The sequence below is a fragment of the Lynx canadensis genome, chromosome C1 (assembly GCF_007474595.2).
Source record: "Lynx canadensis isolate LIC74 chromosome C1, mLynCan4.pri.v2, whole genome shotgun sequence".
NCBI lineage: Eukaryota > Metazoa > Chordata > Mammalia > Carnivora > Felidae > Lynx > Lynx canadensis.
In genome coordinates, this window is record NC_044310.1 from 149,500,371 (window position 1) to 149,523,995 (window position 23,625).

The window sequence follows — 23,625 nt, forward strand, 5'->3', positions numbered from 1 at the left end:
CACAAAAGGTTATCCTAAGACTTCCCCAAGTGTCTGGGGGACATAACCAATGTTCATCCAAAACCTGGGATCCATAGCGCAAAAGAGGTTTTCAAGCCTTTAAAACACAGAAGAAAAAAACCCAATGAAACAATTTCCTTTCTCCTCTGTTGCTAAGATTACCATTAAACTATGTCTAGAGGATGAGAGGATAATTAATTATGTCCAAATAGAGATGCTGAAAAGCTTTTCATTCTCCACTGAATTATAAATGTAAAGGTTCAAATAAGAAAATAAATAATTAGAAATGAATTTCTATTCAGTTGAATGTGTACGATGGCAAACTTTTCAACATTACAGTATTTCGTTAAAAGTTCTGGAATGGGCTACATACAGAGCTTATAAAAATTCCCCACCCTAATTGTCCTTAAGAATGACTAGTTCTGGGTTATCTAATACATGGGGCAAACTGATGACAAACCTGTCACAAATTGATACTCCCCAAGCGAAGAGAAGGCGAATGAGGAAATTCTGATGTTGTCAGGACAATATGACTGATCATGACATCAGCAATTCCTAATTCCAAACTATAAAGAACACTCCCAGAATGCTGACAACATATTAAATGGATCCTCCCAGAACCACCCTCCTTTCAGCTTCCCACCTAATACTTGATCTCATAGCAAATACGATAATGTTTCAACTAAAGGATTATTAATTGTTAAAATCATGTTAGATTCTTCTAAGCTGGAGGAAGCAGATAACTTCTGAAGACATTCTGCAAATTCGTTTTATATATATATATATATATATATATATACACACACACACACAATGTATACAATATTTTATATATGTATAAATATATTTAACACTTAAAGAAAAAATGAATATATAAAAATGTTACAATTTACAAAATGCTTTATTGTATGTAACCATATTAAAATCTCAGGGAAGGAGACAGGGCAGGCATTCTCTACTTTTTTTGAACAGGTGACACAGCCTCAACTAGGTTAAACAACATGCCCAAGCTCATGAAGCCCGGAAATGTAGAATCTCAAGGTAGGAAAGGATTATTAAGGGTCAGTCCCTGTGCCTGGCATATAATAATCATTCAATAAATATTGCAATAATGGAAGGAATTCTACGGTCTCTTCTTGGACATCCTGACCAATAATAAACTCATTCCATCTACTCATATTTAGCTGTATCTATTACAAAGTTCTATGTTTCATGGCCTCCAAATCTGAACCTACCCCAGGACTATGTCTTCTATAAGATGGTATAGTGTTTTTTCTCTGTATTCCACACTTCCCTACCCATAAAAGTGAGGGCAGAGTCATCTTACTTTAAGCTTTAAGTCTTATAAGATGACTTAAAGAGTCTGTAAATTTCTGATGAGTTTCTTAACCCACTGTCCTGTATATAGTAGGTTTTGTTGGAGTCACGAATGGATGAGGCAAGTCAGCCTTTTTATACACACACATACACAAGTAGCAGAAATAATGATTTTCAACCATTTTTCAAAACCATGATTATCTGAAGTTAGAAAGAGCTGAATGTGAAAAAGGGAGTGATCAAATCTTCAAAAAAAATTTTTTTAATGTTTACTTATTTGGAGGGGGTGGGGCAGAGACGGAGACACAGAATCTGAAACAGGCTCCAGGCTCTGAGCTGTCAGCACAGAGACTGACACAGGACTGCAACTCATGAACCATGAAATCATGACCTGAGCCGAAGTCAGATTCTTAACCAACTAGCTAGCTACCCAGGTGCCCCTGGAGTGATCAAATCTTAAAGAATAAGTTTTATATGGGCACCTGGGTGGCGCAGTCAGTTAAGCATCCAATTCTTGATTTCGGCTCAGGTCATGATCTTACGGTTCATGGGATTGAGCCCCGTGTTGGGCTCTATGCTGATTGTGCTATGCCTGCTTGGGATTCTCTTTCTCCTCTCTCTCTCCCCATCATCCACTGTCTCTCTTTCTCTCTAAATAAACATTTTTTAAAAAGAATAAGCTTTACAAATTATGATTAAACACGATGAATTTTCTTTTTTTTTTTCTTTTTTTTTTTAAATTTTTTTTTTCAACGTTTATTTATTTTTGGGACAGAGAGAGACAGAGCATGAACGGGGGAGGGGCAGAGAGAGAGGGAGACACAGAATCAGAAACAGGCTCCAGGCTCTGAGTCATCAGCCCAGAGCCTGACGCGGGGCTCGAACTCACGGACCGCGAGATCGTGACCTGGCTGAAGTCGGACGTTTAACCGACTGCGCCACCCAGGCGCCCCAAACACGATGAATTTTCATCCTAATTTTTAGATCACTTGGGATTATAAAAGGGGTTGTAATAAATGATGCATTTTGCATTTGTGTGTGACTTATTAAGGAAGTAGAAGTCCATAACCAAATGGTTTCTTTTGACCTAAACTGTTACTGTCAGAATAAATCTTCTTGCTTTACTTCTTGGGGAAGAGAAAGGTCCTACTCATCTCTCTCAGATCAGTGTCCTCGAAATACTTGGATATAAACAGTATAGCGTGCAATCTAAGATGCAACTGATTGTAAGATGCTTGATAATTACATGTCAACATTTGAAAAAAAATGGACAACAGTAATTATAAGACATCATAAATTATAAGATGGATCCTGACTTCAGAGACGTTGAAATGTGAAAAAGGCGAGTCTCAGACTCTGTAGAGATGGCATACAGGTACATGAACACAATGCATGCGCATGTTCTTTTTATTCATAGCCTAGACTGGAGAAATCTATTTTTTCAAACACTCATTTTTAACCTTCATAAGAACACAGAGCTACTAAGAGGTTACAAGTCAATGACGAACAGACTCCGTTCTTCCAAGGCGATCTGACAGTATGTCTTACAAGCGGTGAGCAGTCTCCCAGTGTCAGATTGAGAAACTTTACCCTTATCTCACAAAGGCATCCATTACAAAAGAACAAACTCAACTGTCTGCTCCTCTCCTCAGCCATCTCCCTACAATCATTTCAAATTACGCCCACAGTGTTTTATACCATGCATTTATGTAATAAGAAAGGGTAAATGGAGATGAACCTCAATCTGTAGATATGTACCAGATTTCTCCATTCCACACTTCTTGCTATTGGTGGTGCTTTAGAGTTGTCAGTTGCAAACAGGACTTCAGACCATTCATCCTGGACTGTTACGTCTTTATCAGGTTTTACTCACACAGATGTATACAGAGACATACACACACATTCCCAAGATTAGGCATCAGTACAGTTTTGGCACACGGCATCAATTCGAACCTACGTGTCTTACAAATGGATTTCCATCTTTTTGCAGGACCTGGAGTGCCAGTTCTCAGTCTTCTTCGGGTTTCAGAAAAGTAATTTTATGTGAATCAGGTAAGTCAAATATAAAAAGACATATATTTAAAATGGTTGTCATAATCCTTAAAATTGATATGAAATTACAACATGAATTGAAAACAATAACTTAGCAGATAAGATGACCCAATTTTAGAAAAATGTCCAAATGGTTTACTCGGAGCAATGACTACTAGTAGATGCTACTATCTGATTTCGTATGTGTTCAGGAAGTGACTAGTCACCTTGTATTTCCTTTTTCCTTATGCAGCTTTCCTTTTAGTCATTTCACTGCTGGTGTGAAGATAAAGCCAAAATGAAAAAGTGAGACAAACTGGTCAGTCTATTATTTGTCTCCAGGTTAAACTAACCTGTTGTCTGGGCCAACCTACAGTCTCCATAAGCTTGGGAACCACCTATGAATTTCACTTATCTGTAATGTTTCCCTTGTAGTAAGAGAAAACTGTAATTGATTTCACAATGAAAATCATCTTATAGGAATTATTAACACATCAAACTGCTAATATATCCTAAGCCCCTAATTCGGGGCCTAGAACATATCAGGCATTCAAATATTGGTTCAATGAGCGTATGAATGAATGAATGAATGAATGAATAATGTCTTCAAATGCAGGTAAGTCCTATTCGAACAGACACTATAATTTCATAAAAGTCCAACCACCTTATAATTTTGAGACATGTTAATTCAATGACAAATTATAAATTCTAATTTATCAGCCAAACTTCTTAAGTATTAGAGAATATCATTCCAGGATCTGTAATTCATGATCTCTTGAGTGATTTGAAAATATATGCTATTTTAGGGCCTCTTTAAAGAAGACTTAGAATTAACTTAAGCAATACTGAGAAGTATATCAGGTTACAAAATATTGCAACTCACTGAAGAAACTGATTTCTCCTGTTTCTACATCTCTCTGCCCCCTTTATTTAAAAACTCATAATTTAAGTTTTTGATGATTACCAAATTTTTTAAAAAATTTTATTTTACTGTCTATTTTTTAGAGAGAGAGAGAGACAGAGACAGAGACAGAGAGAGACAAAGCACAAGTGGGGGAGGGGCAGAGAAAGAGGGAGATACAGAATCTGAAACAAGCTCCAGCTCTGAGCTGTCAGCACAGAGACTGACGTGGGGCTCGAACTCACAAACTATAAGATCATGACCTGAGCCCAAGTCGGACACTTAACTGACTGAGCCACCCAGGCACCCCTGATTACCAATTTTTTTTTTAAAGGTAGGTGTACAGGCTCTTGTAATGGAATATCATGTGATTCTTTTCATTGTGTCACACAGCATTTTTAATAGTTCTATCAGTACATAAGAATGGACAAATTGTTAATTGTTGAAGCTAATGTTTCTACTTTAAAGTAGGTTTGAAAATTCCCATAACCAGAGTATTTTTGGGTGATATCAGTGTATTAAAAGCCTGTGAGGTTGATTTTCAGAGGATCCAGAAACCAAAGCAAATGGATTTTGGGGGCTCCAACACCCTAGAAAGGACTTTTAAATAACTATTTTATCCACCCATTTTACCCTTTCCTCCATGAATCGCTCCTAAAAAAGAAAAAACATTCAAAAGTTGAGATATGAGACTAAATCTAGATGGTACAGAGGTAATACTGAATCTGTTAGAAAAATACTACAAATCCAAGTGATTAAACAGGTAAGATTCAGCCAGTTTCTACACTTGACGGTGAGAACCCATGATTTCTAAATTAGCAGCATTTCTTCGGTTCTTACTGACTCTTCTTTTTTTGTATCTTTTATCTATTAGTTTCCTCAAGCTAGAAATGCTGGGATGTCTTCTGTTTCTCCTCCTGACTGGTCCCTATTAATTCCAAATTGTTACATATATTACTTCCAAATATCTTCTTTATGACCCCTCTGGTCCTCTCTTTCTACTTCCTAAAATCTCCACATCCAATGCAAATTTCTGAACATCACTTATAAAGCACTCTACTTCCAACTCCTCTCCGCCTTTACCTCTCTTCCAATGACTGTTTGTGTTTTGGCTGCCCACGAACTCACTCTGTTCTGGTTCTGAGTTTTGCCAGGAAATAGCCTCTGTTTTTCCATCAGCCAAACCACATTCATCCCTCCCTGTTTACTCTGTTGAAATCACAGCTCATGGTTCACCCCCTCTGAGTTTTTCCTACTCTCATTTATTTTCCAAGATCTCTCACTATATTTTCTAACGATCGTAGTAATGCCTGAATTAGGTCAACTTAGTGTCTTTACATTATAAACTCCTCAGCTGATGAAACTATGGCCGAGATGTGCCATGTCCTCTCCACTATTTACTATACTGAAAGGCATTTTTGGAGAGCTCAGCAAGTCCTTACTGACCTGGCTTCACCATAAGTCAGCTGTTCTCAGCGTCTTTTCTAGTCCAGCACACCTGAAGAATGCTATATATACTCCCATCAGTCACTGTGTCTTACTCTGCGCAATTCAGAGTCAGAAATGATGAGGACACACACTCCCATCCTTATCTGAACAGCATTGTTATAAAGAATGAAACAGAGAGTGGTTACAGGAACCCAGAAAAGATAACCATGTAACTTCAGCACTCGTGTGCTCATGTGTGTGCATTCGCTTACTCTCTCTCTTTATTCCCCTCCCTCTCTGCCTCTCTACCTCCCCCGCTTTGTGTCTGTCTGTCTCTGTTTCTCTCTACATACACATGATATATAACAGATGTATCTATGTACAAATATAACAATACATATAGCAATTTATATAGATATATAAATATCAATATAATAGATACACCTATAACATACTATACATATAAAGTTTTGCTATGAAGAGAAAGAAGCCTTCCTATAAAGTGTATGAAAATTACAGCCTCTTGACCTAAGAAGGCTTAGAGATGACTGTTTTCTCAAGCGAGCTTGTATTTATTAAAACCCAAAATGGTACCAAAATATGTTTTAGAATGATTAGAGCAGCTGGGAAGGACTTTCCCCTGATGACACAATTTTCCTTGAAACTCCAGTGGCTGATTCCTCTGACTTCCCATACCAAGAGGCACCTGCCTCTTCCTTGCTCCTCTTCAATGCAAAACAGCACAGCCCTCAAAATGCACTCCATCTCCACCTATCACCTATAGGTTGCCATTGCCACTTATAATATGGAGTAGTGGACAGGCATTCACTTCCAATAAAAATTACCACGTTCAAAAGATCATTCTACCACTTGCTAGTTTAGCAATCTTCATCTCAATCTAACTGTAAAAAGGGAAAAGATAACAGTATCTCCTTTACAGTTTTGGGGAGAAGCAAGTAAGACACATCAGTTTGTTAAATTACAAAGACTAGTTATCATTTACTTACCTTCAGAGAATTTAGCACATAACTAAGAGCTTTTTGTAGGTGATACCACATCCTCTAAAACCCCAACCTCACAGATCCTTGAACTCCACTCCAGCCACACCTGCCTATCCACTTTGCCTCAAGGACTAATGTCATCGCATGGCATCAAGGTCTGAAATTACCATTCTTCCATCTATCCTGTACTCTTAATAGAAAAATATGGTATTAGATAACACTGTTTGAGTGCACAATGTGCCAAACATTGTTATTAGTATTTTACAGGCATTGTTTCTTTACTGTCCATAACACCTGTATTTTTTAAATCCCAGATGTAGAAACTTCAGCTTCCTCTTCATTCTGTTTATCTCATTCCTCTGCTTTATCATGTCACTCCTGTCACCAACAGCACCCTTCCCCACACTTCACGTACTTCCAACCAATCTAGATCCCCAAATCAGGTATCCCAAGTTTGTTATTTCTAGTACCCAGTATCCACAGCCCTTTTAATCTTTCAGATGAACACTTTAACCATCAGATTTTTCTATTCCTTCTCCTGAGTTGCTAACAACTACAAATCATAACTACGCCTATAGGCTTCATTAATAATTCACTAGCATTCATTTTACTCATTTCCAAGGGGCTCCCTACCCCTTCTCACAGAGAATGAATCCCAAACCTTTTCCTTCTTTCCCTCAAACTCTCAATCTCACTCTTCATTGCCAAATGATAAGGTAGAGATCATTTAACATTATTTGCGTGAACTTCCCTCGTTCCTTCTCCAGTGTGCATGTGTGTGTGTGTGTGTGTGTGTGTGTGTGTGTCCTTGATTTCAAATGAATTTCCTTATTACCTGCTCTCCCCATCACCCTCACCTGTCTCTCCAACTCAATTTCTGTAATGGTTTGCCCTTTCTTTCTTTCTTTCTTTCTTTCTTTCTTTCTTTCTCTCTTTAATTTTTGGGGGGCTACTTAATGTTTATTTCACTATAAAAGTAATACATTAATATATTTTTCTTTTAGAAAGAAGAACAGCGCATGCAATGGCTTCTTTTCCCTGTAAAGTAACTTGCTTGTGCCTTCTTTACCTTAAAAGAAGAGAAATGCTTCCTTGGTTAAGCTGTTTTATTCCTTCTCTCCTTCATTGCCAGAGTTCTCTGAAGACTGTTCATCAGTGGATGTTTGTTTGTTTTCACTTCCCATTCTAGTTACAGACTACAGTAATTTGGCTCATGCCCCCCACTACTCACCCACCATCACCTCTTCATCCTCTTATCCAACGTGATTTAGTTCTGTCACCCATCTTCAAGGAATTCCAAGATGTCACCCCTTTTGGTCATCCTCCTTGGTCCTATCTGTTACCTTGCTCTAGACTTTTTTCCATATACAAGTTGACTCACAACTAGTGCTCCAGTAATCACCCTGGACAAAGGAGTCCACACCTAGAAATCCAATCTTAGCTTTTCTCTAGGGATCCAGACCCATGGTTCAGACTTCCTTGAGCCTCTATTTCCCCTAGTCAGCATTCACTGCTTTAATCTGGTGTCACTACTGAAATCAATATGCTCCCTCCTATGGCCACTTGTGCTGTACTTTGATTATATCTGTGTGTTTCGCTGGAAAGCAAGCTTGTCAAGAGCTAGGGGTCTATCTTAATGCCTTGAACACAGTTGCAACTCTATAAACCAAACTTATTTTAAATGTATTGACTTATGAATATAGGAAAAAGTACCGTTTTCATAAAATTAAAGAGAACATTTTCTTCATATGTATGTGGCACTTTTTATTATTTATTTTGTTTTTGTTTTGTTTTCACACAGAAAACTTTCAGAATCTGAAAAGCACCTTTACCCTAATGAGGGAAAATACTCAAATGCATTTGAGAATGCTGATTGTTTCCAAAATGCAGTGGGGATGGAAGCCCCATTAACTGACAACTTTGGATATTCATGCTCTAGGAAAAGATAGCTGAGCAACTAAATTTTAAAATGCTTCAACCCAACATTTAGTTGAAAACCTTTAAATAAAAAGAAAAATTACACATTTGGGTCTAATTATATTTGCTGTCCACTTATACTATCATTTAAATGGCAGAAACTAGCAACGATTTTATTTACGGAAGGAACTTCAAAACCATTCTTTCCTATTTAAAAAGAAAAAAAAGCAAGCAAAGGAGGGAAGAATTGAGAACTCCTTCCTGGTGTTTACTGTGGTACCCTGAGCAACCAAAAGTTAAAAGATGAGTAGCTATAGGTAGGCATGGGATTTTGAAAACTGTCATAAAAGGGATGGTTGTGTTAAGGCAATAGGGAATTGAAAATCTATCTATTCACAGACAAATAATTAAGATTAAGATCTGAAGCCCCCAATTATCTCCATTCCAAACAGTTAGGCGTTTAGCTACCTAAATGGGGCAACACAGAAGTAGGAGAATTTAAAGTATCTTTTATAAATAAACAAACATTGAAAAAACACCAGCGGGGGGGGGGGGGGTGGCGCGCTGGGTGGCTCAGTTGGTTAAGCATCCAACTTTGGCCCAGGTCATGATCTCACCCACATTGGGCTCTGCGCTGACAGCTCAGAGCCTGGAGCCTGCTTTGGATTCTGTGTCTCCCTCTCTCTACCCCTCCCCTACTTGAGCTCACGCACTCTCTCTGTCTCTCTGTCTCTCTGTCTCAAAAATAAATAAATAAATATTTTAAAAATAAAGTATCTTTTAATGTGATAGTCTGGACTCTCGAGCTTAAACATATAAAATCCTTCAGTGCCTCTGTAAACAAGTAATTTTTTACTATTATTACAGTGAATATTTTTTGAGCCAAAGGTCTCTTAAAATTTTCAAAATATCTTAGGGCACCTGGGTGGCTCAGTCAGTTAAGCATCCAACTTCGGCTCAAGTCATGATCTCGCAGTTTGGTTCATGAGTTAGAGTCCTGTGTTGGGCTCTGTGCTGACAGCCTGGAGCCTGGAGCCTGATTCGGATTCTATGTCTCCCTCTCACTGCCCCTCCCCTGTTCGTGTTCTATCTCTGTTTCTTAAAAATAAATAAACATTAAAAAAAGATTTTTTTTTCAAAAAATCTTTCCCCTTCCAGCTGCCTTTTAGTTATTTGGTATATTGTTAGCTCATTATGATGAGTTACTCTTTAAATCTAATGATGTTCTTCGTCTGTTCATTCAGAGAGAATATATACAGGGAGCCAACCATAGTCCAACTGCGGGGTGCTGGGCCTACGGAGGGAGGCCATGAAGTCGCTGGGGGCCGTGACTAAGCTGAAGTTGGCAGGATGCAGAAACAATGAGACAGAAGAATAGTGACTCACAGGGCAGGGGTTTTCAGCAACACTGAGACTCACAGGAGTGGAGGAATGAGATGCCGGCAAGAAGCAAAATAGCCAGACACAGAAACCAGCTGACAGAAATGGTGGAATTCGAAGAGGAAAACTTTAAACCTGCTGTTCTTGAATTTGTGCCTTGAACTGAGAGCGGTCATCCAGTTGGTCTCCATGAGGCCGTAGCTACTATGGTTCCTGCCCTTCCTGAGGCCCAGGAAGGCAGATTTCCAGGGTTCACGTGAGGTCTGGTCTCAGAGCTGAGATTCTGATGCCCTTACGTATTCTCAGAACCATCACAACCCTATTACTTAACACAAACAATAGTGGGTCTCTATTACTTGCAATCAAAAGCATCTTAGTAAATGAACACAAACAACATAGTTGTATAAGAAATTGCTTCTTGGAAGTTACCACTTAGCAATATCAAGTCATTTCAAGAGGGAAATAATATGATGTCAGGCAGTACCAGCTGCTTATTAAATACCTAAATTATTTCCACTTTCTTTCAAATCATTTATTACTAATGGAATTGCCCTAATTTTACCTGTATGATCAGCACGTATCACATTCATCTTTCTTATCATCCCAATTAAAGTGTTGCCTGGTGTCCAAAACAAAACAAAACAAAAGAAAACAAAACAAAACAAAACCAAAAAAAACAAAAAAAACCCAGAAAATCTGAGTTATCTCAAATTCTGTAAAAGAATTTTACACCCCTCCAGCCCCCCCAAAACCCACATACAAATTAGACTAACCTTCATCAAACTTAAAATATGTCTTCAATGTTTATATATTTCAATGTCTCAAGAGATAATGTTATTTGCTACAAATTCTTCTAAAAAGTGTATGTACTATGTATTGTTTAAGTAAGTCAGTCTTGGAGATTCTATTTTGGTTTTAAATCTATGTTTTAAATCAAAGGAGACATCTTTTTGCTATTAAAAGCCAACAGATTTTTGATAAGATGGTCTTAAGGGTCGTGTTATATTTTGGGAATGAGCACTTCCTTTCCAGATTTCTGCTGCCGCCTCATTCCCTGGTGACTTCTAAACAACCTAGGGTCACAGTGGCCTCTCTTTAATTAGTATCTCACTAGAGGGAGGGGAGCATGTCCAGAGGAAGAGAATGCACAAAAACATTATAAACAAAGGTCTTCAAGGCAACTTAGTGATTTTGTCAGGGAATGAAAAAAGCCTAGTTCCTTCTCTGTTACCAAAGTAAAGTGGGAAATGGTTTTGATTCCTACAAATTGACTAGTCCAGAATTTTTATATATGCTTATTTGTTAATTCTAGCTTAATGTGTTAGACTTTATCTCTACTTTGATGGTCTTGATTGAAACCTATACATTCGTGGTTTAGACAGCAAAAGAGTGATCTATGACATAAACAACTGACTCAAGTAAAAACTTTCCATTTAAGGCATGATTCTATTTGGGTTTAGCTATATCCAAGTTATATTCATACAATATTATCTTTTTAAAAAAAATACAAAAAATTAAAAAAATTAAAAAGTACATTATTTAAGAGAATAAAAGTCAATAATATCTATCCAAAAGATACTTTTAAATGGATATTAAATATCTAAAGCTGTATCTCTTCTATTTATGTATAATCAATTAATCTTATAAGCCAGGAACAAAGATTCTATTTAAATTAGGCTTCATGAAACAAATGAATGAATGAAACTTAATCAAAAATAAATTTGGCCTGAAATTCATGAAAAACACAATTTAAAAATTCTGAAAAGCCTAAATATGTACGTATGTGCGTGTATGTATATGTATGTATATCAACATCTCTATCTATATATGTATATATGAGTGTGTGTAGATACATAGGTAAAGATTCCATATAAAATAATCCTACAAGGAAATTATATTTTCAAAATACTAAAGGGTAAAGTTTTTGAAAATTAATATGGTTATGTGTATGAAGAGGCAATGCTTTTAAATTATTAAATTTTTAGTTAAAAACACGGACTCTGATTAATGGTTTCTATTGGGTACCGTTTACAAGAAATCACCTCAGCAGGGTGCCCGTGTCCAGTTTCATAATCACATAGTACACTCGCCCTACAGGATTATGTTCCAGGCAAGTTCGCATGTTAAGTTGAATTTCATTCTCTTCAGGAAGTGACTTTTACTCAAGATTGAATACAGCTGTTAGCACAGACCACTGTTCCAAAAACACTTCTATGAGAACTGGAAGAAAACACTACTTTAAGAATTGCAAATTCACTTTCATTATTCCAAATCTGTGCAACTAAATGGGAGGAGAATCTTTGGTCTCTGTTAGTTAAATTAGGTTTTCATAAATATTCAGAAGAAAACATGCAGGGTGGTTGGAAGATGGCTATAAGACTTACCATGTACTTTGTAGGCTATGTATTTTAATAACCAGACCACCACTTTGTTTATAACAGATTTAGTGCTTCATTTTTTGTTTCAAAAATCAATGTTATACTAACACTTAATTTTTTCTCAAGTTTCACTCTCTAATACAAGTTGGTTTTCTCTCTTTATATTCACAGAAATGAAGTCTGGCAAATAAAGTGGGGCCTCAACAGAGGAAACGCTGCCAGCTAAAAACACCGGATGTAATCGAGACCACAAGAGACACATACTGGGTTATAAATGTCGAACTAAAAAGAGGTATTGGAAAGAAACAAAGTCTAACTTTTTATTGGATAGTTTAATTGTTTTTATGAAACCTTACTAGTTCATAGTTTACTCCCAAACTAAACAAAATCTCTGGGAATTATGATAATCCTGGGTTCCACTTTCTGAAGTTTTAAAAGGAAAAAACAAATCTATGGATTCTTTTTTTTTTTTTTAAGATTTTATTTTTAAGTAATCTCTGCACCCAACGTGGGGCTGGAACCCCCAACCCTGAGGTCATATATATGATCTACCGGCTGAGCCGGCCAGGCACCCTGAAATCTCTGGATTCTTACCTCCCATCCCTGGCCTGGAAGAAGAGAGGGATGAGGGTCTCAGCCTGCCAGACAAGACAATGCAGTAAAGTAATCTGGATCAGCTTCAGCAAATAGTGGAGAAAACAGCATTTTGTAAGAATGTCTTTGCTGACAGCATTACAGAAAATGTCCTTTTAAAAAGAAATTGGAATTAATCTGCCTGTGAATGGATAGATAACAGAGTAAGTTAATGAGCATTATTAACTCTGGTGAGGGGTGGGGATAGGAAAACTTCATGTACAAAGTCCATAGTAGCTGTTTTTCTATTCCCACCCTTTGACATGCTTCCTTTAGGTAGAGTGATGGCGATAGCTACGTTGAATATTGTTTCCCAACTGGCTATGAAAATCTAAACGTGAAATTTATTTAAGAGGGAACCATAAGGTTTTGACACCTCTATTTTTTTTTTTAATTTGGCTATCAGTGCTTTCCAAGCTCCATATTTTAATACCTATCTATTGCTCTTTTTCTAAAAATGTTTGCAATTAAATACATATATCTGTTCAAAAAATATTCTTCAGACAAAAATTAAAAATTCAATTTACTTTCTAATCAGGGATCAGGATATTTTAGTTGTCAAACTATAATAATTTTTACTTCAGACTTTAGTTTTTATACTTCAAAAGAGGAAATTTCCTTTCCATTTTTTCATAAAATATGATCGAAGTTTCTTAGGAAGGTTAAAGTTTCTCATAAGAGATGAAAAAATCCTATCATAATTTACACAGGAGAAAGCATACATCTCAGTAAGAATCAGTCATTCTTGAAACTGTGTTCTGTTATATATGTCAGCCATCTTATTATTTCAAGCAAGCTCTTTGGGAAAGAAATGAAATCTTTTGCCACTAGAGGGAGATCAAAATTCCCTTTGTATCAATAAACGTCTAGAATGAATTTAACTTCTGAAACAATAAAATGTAGGATTGTAGTGCATTTCTTCTTTATTAAACAATAAGACTAAATCAGGAATTACATTTTTAGGGGATATATTTTCCCCTTCAATTAGAATAATTACTGTGGATTTATTTGATGGTTATTATGCATGGCACATTTATATTAAAAACGATGTTGAAACGTTAATCTCCAGGAGTAGTACAGCCCAAGAGTTTGGTTCTAATTTCTTACCCATCGAGTATGGAATCTTTTCATCTATCAAGCTTCAGTCAATAATGGTTGTGATAGTGGCACAAAAACAGACACTCAGATCAACCGAACAGAATGGACCCACAAACGTATAGCCAACTAATCTCTGATAAAGCAGGAAAGACTATCCAATGGAATAAACACAGTCACTTCAAGTGGTGCTAGGAAAACTGGACAGCGACATGCAGAAAAATGAACCTGGACCACTTTCTTACACCATACACAAAAATCAACTCAAAATGATGAAAGACCTAAATGTAACACAGGAAGCCATCAAAATCCTTGAGGAGAAAGCAGGCAAAACCTCTTTGACCTTGGCCACAGCAACTTCTTACTCAACACATCTCCAGAGGCAAGGGCAACAAAAGCAAAAATAAACTATTGGGACCTCATCAAAATAAAAAGCTTCTCAACAGCGAAGGAAACAATCAGCAAAACTAAAAGGAAACCAACAGAATAGAAGATATTTGTAAATGACGATATCAGATAAAGGGTTAGTATCCAAAATCTATAAAGAACTGATCAAACTCAACACCCCAAAAATAATCCAGTGAAGAAATGGGCAAAAGACATGAATAGACACTTCTCCAAAGAAGACATCCAGATGCCCAACAGACACATGAAGAAATGCTCAACATCACTCATCGTCTGGGAAATACAAATCAAAACCACAATGAGATACCACCTCACACCTGTCAGGATGGCTAACATTAACAACTCAGGCAACAACAGATGTTGGCGAGGATGCAAAGAAAGATAATTTCTTTTGCACTGCTGGTGGGAATGCAAACTGGTGCAGCCACTCTGGAAAACAGTATGGAGGTTCATCAAAACATTAAAAATAGAACTACCCTATGTCCCAGCAATTGCACTACTAGGTATTTTTCCAAGGGATACAGGTATGCTGTTTTGAAGGGGCACATGTACCCCAATGTTTATAGCAGCACTATCAACAATAGCCAAAGTATGGAAAGAGACCAAGTGTCCATCGATGGATGAATGCATAAAGAAGATGTGGTATACACACAATGCAATATTACTCGACAATCAAAAAGAATGAAATCTTGCCATTTGCTGAGGATTTCGGCTGAGGTCATGATCTCATGGTTCATGAGATCGAGCCCCGTGTTATGCTCTGTGCTGACAGCGTGGAGCCTGTTTGGGATTCTCTCTCGCTCCCTCTCTCTCTCTGCTCCTCCCCTGCTTACAACTACGTGAATGAAGCTAGAGGGTATTATGCTAAGCGAAATTAGTCAGAGAAAGACAAATATCATATGACTTCACTCATGTGAGGACTTTAAGATACAAAACAGATGAACATAAGGGAAGAGAAGCAAAAATAATAAAAAACAGGGAGGGGGAGAAAAACATAAGAGATACTCAAATATGGAGAACAAACAGAGGGTTACGGGGGGGGGGGGTGTGGGAGGGGGGATGGGCTAAATGGGTAAGGGGCACTAAGGAATCTACTCCTGAAATCACTGTTGCACTATATGCTAACTAACTTGGATGTAAATTAAAAGAATAAATTAAATAAAAATAAACAAAAAATAATGATAATGGTTGTGATAGAATGTTCCAAAGATGGCTGCCACAATCCCTTCATTCTGCATATGCTTTCCCAATATGAATTTGCCCTCTTGAGTCAAGACTTGGAACCTATTTTTAACCCCGTGAAAGTGGGATGGTCCTGTGACTAAAACGAAAGAGTGCAAGTGACCTGAGTGACTTGCAGGTCTAGGCCTTAAGAGCCCTGAGCCAATTGCCACGTAAGGAGGTCAAGGCTAGTCTGCCATCCAAGAAAAGAGCCTACATGGAAAGAGAAGCCCTGCAGAATGAGAAGCCTGGCAGAGGAGAATGGAGGCACTCCAGCCAAGAGCCAGATAACTATAAGGTATGTGACTATGGCCATCTTGGACATTCCATCTGCAGCCAAGCTCCCAATTACATGCGGCTGTGTGAGTGACCCAAAGTCATATGGAGCAGAAGAGCCACACAGCTGATCCCAGTCAACCCAGGGAACTACGCAAAATAACAGATCATGTTTTAAATCTGAGATGGTTCGTTCCTTAGTAACAGATGACTGAAACAATAACACTAGTAAATACATTCCTATGGTTCTCTATAGTTTTTCAAAAGCCCTTTCACATCCATGGTCTTCTATGAGCCTGACCAGAGGCTCTGTTTCCCAGCATGAGACTGTGTCAGAGATTAAATACCCTGTCCAAGAGCTGCGAGTGCGAGAAATTAAATCGAGTTTACATTTAAAAAAGATATTCTCCTCAACACATGTGACATTGTGTGTCAACTACACGTCAATAAAAACAGAATTTAAAAAAAATTGAACTGGATGTATTTAAATATGAGAAATCATGAGGCACACCTAAGTGAAGGAGATAATAAAAAGATCTTTCTCATAAGAAAATACAACACCTCGGGGAGTCTGGTAGCTCAGTCAGTCAAGCGTCTGACTCTGGATTTCGGCTGAGGTCATGATCTCATGGTTCATGAGATCGAGCCCCGTGTTGTGCTCTGTGCTGACAGCATGGAGCCTGTTTGGGATTCTCTCTCGCTCCCTCTCTCTCTCTGCTCCTCCCCTGCTTACACTCTCTCTCTCTTAAAATGAATAAACTTAAAAAAAAAAAAAAAGAAACTACCACAAACACACCTCTAATTTTCTATTTTCCATCTAGTATACTAGTAATTATCAAATAACCCAGCACTGACTTAAAACTATTCTTTCGAGTGTTTCTTTTTAGTAAGAACTGATCAATCCAAATAATTTATGTATTTTTACTTGCCCAAAGGATTCAAAAAGCAGAAATAACCTTTCTGAACCTGTGCCTCTTTATACACACTTCCCTTTTTGTTTCCATGTTTAAGAAATGTTAATCATTTAAAAGTGCTATGCACAAAGCACTGGCATCTTCAAGCACTATTTATTAGAAACTGGATTTTTAAATCTGAAATAACTCTTTAAAACTCCTTGCCTTTTTGTTCTCATTACATTCAGCTGTCTGCTTGAGTTCCAGTTCAACAAAATAATCACTGGCTATCAAGCCCAGCTCCTTTGCATTTTGGTCCCTCCACCTCTTCCTTTGTCTCCTCCAGACTTACCGCAGAGACTGCTCATACAAGTGATATGGACACACAGCTCCAGCGAGAGAAAAATACTGGCATTTATCCTTTGATGGTTAAGTGTTGGTGGGGAGGGGGTTGTTTGTGGCAGGAGGAATGGTTTCAGAATTCAAGAAAGGCCTAGTTCACTTAGGCAAAAGTCTAAGAGTAAACTGAGAGGAAGATGATTGCTAGAAATCAGTTTTTCAGAATAAACTGAGTGGTCCATATCCAAGATAGAATAAGATTCAAATTCTGAAAACCCTGGATCCAGACTGATAGTCCTTCAACCTACTAGTCAGTTTCTTTTCCAAAGAGGCATCCTGTTATCCTTCGGTAGAGAGGTTCCAACTGCCCGTATAACTTATGCCTTTTCCTCTTTTCTCCCAACAGTCAGTGCAGATGAGATTGAGTGCAAATGTAACTTACAGAAGCTGGAAGCTGGAGGCTGTTAGGATTTAATTGACTAAATGTAGATTAAGCATCTTCCACTTTATACCTTTTCTTGATCTTACACTAAAGACTCAAATCCTTCACATGGCCCACAAATCCCTGGGAGCTTTGATGCCTATCCACTCCTCCTCCTGCACCATTCCCTTCCTCACCCACTTAGTTCCAGGTATTCTGGTCTTTCAGCTCTTCGATCTGTAAGGCAATCTATCCAGCAACGTGTTTCACACATGCTGTTCCCTCTGCATAGAGTCCTCCTCCTCTACTGCCTGGTTCATCCTTCCTATCTCAACTTACAGCGCTCCTACCAGAAAATCCCCCCCACCCCCGGCCCGCAGAAGAGGCTAGACCCTCCTGTTGCATAATCTCACATAGAGTACAGGGTACAGCTCCTTTTCCGGACTCATCAAGTTGTAATTTAAATTATTATTTCAATATCCATCCTCTGTTGAAACCTCCTTGAGAGAAGGGATCATATCTCTTTTGTTTGTTGCTTTTTTTTCACCAGTGTCATGTATAATGTAGATATTCAATACTATTTATTGAATATGAATCTATAATATTTAAGAAACTAATATATATATATGTATATATATATGTATGTATAAACATATATTGTTATAGGTGCTTCTAACGGTACAAAAAAGAATCTGACAGTTTCAATAAGAAAGAGACATGCACAGATGGCCAAGTGGCAAAGCAGAACCTGACCAGTAATAGATGGAGATCTAGATAACATACAGTGGGAGAACAGGGAAAAGGAGATTGACTCCAAATGGTGACTATAAAGAGCTCTGTGGGACAGGTTCTCAAAGGGCCTGTGAGAATAGGTAAGATTTACACACATTTTTCTGGCCCACTAGAAACAGTAAAATTCACAAGCGTTTGTCATTCTCACAAACACTTTTCTATTCTCTGCTTTTTCTTAGCACCTGGTGTCTCAAATGCCTTCTAAACTCTAGGAAATATAGAAAATGGTAGTTTCATAGAACATTGGCCATGATTAACTCAAAGAAATGTCATTTTAATGCCACACTATTCGACAGAGGTGTAAAGACTGATTTAACCCCTTGCAACAATGACAGTGTGGCATCTGTGGGGGAATTCAGATTAGGAGCTGCAAATCAATCCTGACCAAGAAAAGTTCTTAGCTAGATCCAGATCTAGGGATATAAAATGTTTGTGAGAGACAGCATAGCATGTAGGACATGCAGGTAGCCTAATGGCAGTGTGTCCAAGAAAGAGCCAGAGTTTTGAGGAAAGTTAGGCTTGCTGCAACACTGCAGGGAAATCTCTGTGACTCCTTGATGAGTCATGACAGTGATTGGGAAACAGGACTAGCATTTCATTTAATTGTTTGGAATGCTGGACAGATATGCTAAGTAGCCTGCCCAACTACCTAGAACAAAGCAGATTTAGACCTGGGACATCACCCTCATTGCTCAATACTCAAGCAACTCACATCATGAAGGAAATCTAATGAGATAAGCTATGAGCTATTCTTCCCTTCTGAGATTCGAGGTTCCTGGCTAACTGGCTGGATCTCCTGGGTGAGTATCTACTCTCACGGTTTTGATATAAAGATAGGAAAATATGCTTAGAACAATTCTGTTGACAGAATTCAAGTTTTCAGCAACCAAACTTCATTTTTAGCTTTACAACTAGAATTACTAAAATCTGGTCTATGTAGCAAATGTTAAGTGATATTAAGGTATACTTTGTTTCCAGGTTTTACATAAATTATGTCAACATTAGATAGAAAGCAGGCTTCCTTTACAGAAGATCCATTTGGCAAATAACACGACTTAGACCAATTTTTCTGGTTCTGAATCCTAAGAAATGTGGCTTGGCTTTGAAGACTGTTCTTTTTTACACCACAGCTCCACAGTGCTATCTTAAAGCCTTTTTAGCAACTATTCATCATAACTGAATTTTAATTCCCAGGATATTTCAATATCAATCTCTCAACATGAGGCACTATAAATTTAAAAGCAGTCTGGAATATCCAGGAGCATGCCTGTGCAACTGAATCGTGTTTCTTACGTACAGAATTGTGCAATCCTCGTTTACTTTGGGTTTTATGATAAGGACTCAGCTCCTAATCATTTTAATCTCACGTTTTTTATGACCCCTTTGTTTAAAGTCAATATTTTAATTGGTATATATCAAGATCTGAACATACCCTGAATTAGAAATTTTTGTTTAAACTGAGAAAAGGGCACGTATTACTTCAAATGTCTTAGATATGAGCATAGTGACCTAATTTTCACCTAGTAAAGGAGTTTGTAGTCAAGCGAAATTTTTAGAAGTAATGAAACAATACTCATAAGAAAAGTGCAGTCACTAGCTCATGAGAAGTGTTTAGCTAACACATGATTTTTGTCCACTTACCACCACCTATAGCCACCTCTGTGATCACTGCTGCAGGCAATAGATATAAATTGAATTCAAAGGTACTTCAAAAACCTTACTCTAGTCAATAGTTCCAGTCCACCCAGTTATCAACTATTTCATCAACGCTACTAAAAACCAGACATATTGGACACGAGCTTGATCTTTTTCACTGTTGCTCACCCCAAACAAACAAGCACAAAAGAAAGAGCCTTTGAAGGAGACAGCAAGAGAAGAAAAACAGCAACGTAAGTTAGGAAAGTCTACAATAGTGTTTTCCATTAAAATTTTCTATGATAAACATGTTCTACCTGTTCACTGTCCAATATGGTGGCCACTAGACACAGGTGGCTACAAAGCACTAGCAGTATGGCTAATGTTAACTGAGAAACTGAATTTTGTATTTTAATTAACTTTAAAATGTCACACATAGCTAGGGGCTTCCATATTAGACGGCAAGGGCCTATAATTTACTAAATCCCTGAAAAATGAAGAAGCAAACTATTATATACCATCAGATAAATGTGGCAATTACTTTATGGCCAGCAGCAGTCTAGAATTATTTTTATCTGATGATTAACTAATGATCCCTTCAAATCTTTATTACTTTAGTCATGAAAAGGATCTTTGACAAAAAATAAGGAAAACTATTGTCAAGGAAGGCCAGAAGTGATGGAAGCAGGGCAGAAAGGACAAACTCAATCCTGAGTCCTGTGGTTACTGTTCTGCCATACTGCCCAGCTTTTAGAGAAAAGATATTTAGATATTAGATATTTAGATATTAGATATTTAAAGGGAATTGACAGGAGCGCCTGGGTGGCTCCGTCGGTTAAGCATCCGACTTTGGCTCAGGTCATGATCTCACAGTCCATGAGTTCGAGCCCCACGCCAGGCCCTGTGCTGACAGCTCGGAGCCTGGAGCCTGCTTCAGATTCTGTGTCTCCCTCTCTCTGACCCTCCCCCATTCATGCTCTGTCTCTCTCTGTCTCAAAAATAAATAAACATTAAAAAAAAATTTAAAGGGAACTGATATTTTGGCCAGGACAGTTTAGCCTGACCCAGACTTTCTACATAACCAGCAGAACCAAACAGAACTGAAAAGAAAAGTTCTGTTCTTTCTGGAAATAATTAGGATTATTTTAAACTATCCCTATGCCTTAACTAGATATCCTACCGGAAATACTCTAAGGAGATGCAAGTCTTGTGGGGCAGGGATATGTATATGTAGGTATACATATATATAAATATATATACATTTGAGTTCTTTCTCACTTTTTTTGGTATCTCAACACTTCTTTTATTATCATACCCTAAGTATGGCCCTGAATGCTTTTCCTCATTTAAATTTCATAAACATTCCCTGAGGTAGGTAGGTGGAGTAGAAAGTATTCTCAGAATAGCCATCACAAATCCCGTCCCTTCCCGTAGTCACCTGCCATTCCACCCATCAAGGGGTGGACTTTATCTCATTTCAACTCGAACGTGGGCTGGCATGTAACTGGCTTTGGCCAACAAAATATGGTGGAAGTGACACTGTGCCTGGCAGCTTCCACTTTTCCTCTTGGGAGTTAGCCACTATTAAGAAGTCCAGGGGTTTTGAGACGACCGTCCTGTGAGAAAAGGCCAAGCTATCAAGACAGAGAAAGGATAAGAGCAAAGCAAGAGACACTAGCTATTCAAAGTGAAATGTTCACAGCTTCCTAGCTCATCCGAGCCACCAGTTAAATGCAGCTGAGTGAGTGAACCCAGTTGAATACACAGCCCAGTGCCCCACCCAGCTGATAACACGTAGAAGGGCCAACCCTGACCCTGTCCCAATTCCTGCACCACCAAATCATGAGAAAGAATAAATTACTGTTGTTCTGGGTTGATCTGTTATCCACTCCATACTTTAGTACCAAACTTATACTTCTACTTTTTATTCTGAATAAAAGAAATATCTTGAAAATTTTGGCTGTCCACTTTCACCCATGTTTAAATAAGGCATATCTATGAGGGTGTTACTGCCATCACTAAGTTGATGAAAAAAGTAAAGAAAAAAAAGTAAAATTAAAAAGGAGCTAACAGAGTAATGGGTTTCTGGACAACTTAGCATACATGTTTATACTATTCAGAATGAATGTATTTAGCAAAAGGATCTTCAGCTAAGACCTTTAAACTGAAATTTGAAGGACGATGAAGAAAAAAAGGCCAGGTTAACTGAGATCAAGCAGCCAGGCTGTCCATCTCTGGAGTACATCCTAGAATCTCACCCTGCCCTCACTCTATTTCTTATCTTTTCCTTTTTACCATGAATATTTACTTCGATGATGGGATTAGAACTTTATGTCATTAAGAGATGTAACTAGGTAAGTGCTAAGTTTAAACATTAATCTCATTTCCACTTTGTTTCCCTTTCCCTACAATGAAATGATGTTGGGAAAATATTTTTAATAGGCAAAATCAGTATGAATGGTATGAAACAAAATAGGTGGAGAAGTCTAAAATGCAAAAGGAATGCTGGCCAAGGCAAAACCTGCTTGAGAGTTCCCAATTCACTTAGACTGAATCCTGAAACAGTGATGTTAAAGGGGGAAAAAACTTACATAAAAATAGAATAGCAAATTGGCAGCTACTATCCTAAAGGCCATCATCCCAGACTTTTAGGGTTATTCTTAGTGACACTGATTTAACTTTACCACAACGACCCGCTTAGTTCTTTGTATAGTTTGTGGCTCCCACCTGAGCCCTTCTAAAGGCATTCTGGGAAGGGAGAGGTACAGAGCACAGCCTGATCTCATTTCTCTTACAGTCTCTCTGAGTTTAGCACAATTAGCAAGAATAGTATATAATCCATAATAAAGTGATATATAATCCATAAAGCAAAGTCTACCCTAATGCCTCACTCAATTTGAAAAATTGCCAGATCTGTCAGAAATGCCAACACTCCAATCCAGTATTCACTGCACAGAATCTTCATCTTTCCATCAGTATGTGCCAGAGTAACAGATGTTGAAATATGACCAATTCTGTGGCTGACAAATGAATCTTGAAATGTCTATATCCACATGAACAAAGGCATCCCATGAATACACTTCCTCTAGGTCAAACTCCCAAGGGTTTTTGGACAGTGTCTCACAACATTTCTGTACCTTATAATATATAACAGGAAAGATTCAAATTTTGAGGGCTCCAGGTACAAAGGAGCAGTCCATACCACATGCAGTACATACTGCTGTCATTCAGGAAAAAAATGACAGGCATTGATTATTAAGGGATGCAAGTGATACTTTATAGTTTTTCTAAAAACAAGTTCCAGACCAAGCCCTGTGAGATACTTCTCCATTTAAGGGATTAAGGACACATAAGTAAATTTCTCTGACAGAGTTTTCAAGAGCTGACTCCAAAAAATGCAAGAGAACCACCACTTTCACTCCTGTGATCAGCTGAGACTTTTGACGGGACCTGGACAAGAAATAAGAAATGCCTTAGGGTCCTGCTGTTCCTACCATTACAGAAAAGGATAAGCTACTGTGAAGTCAATGCCCTCTCTGACTTCCTATCAAGTCCTTTTTGC

At 37.9% G+C, this 23,625-nt stretch overlaps 1 protein-coding gene across 6 annotated transcripts in view; it reads right to left on the reverse strand.

Annotated features, from left to right (window-relative positions):
- RBMS1 (RNA binding motif single stranded interacting protein 1) overlaps window positions 1-23,625 on the reverse strand; it is a 219,757-nt gene that overhangs the window by 140,991 nt on the left and 55,141 nt on the right. The window lies entirely within an intron of this gene.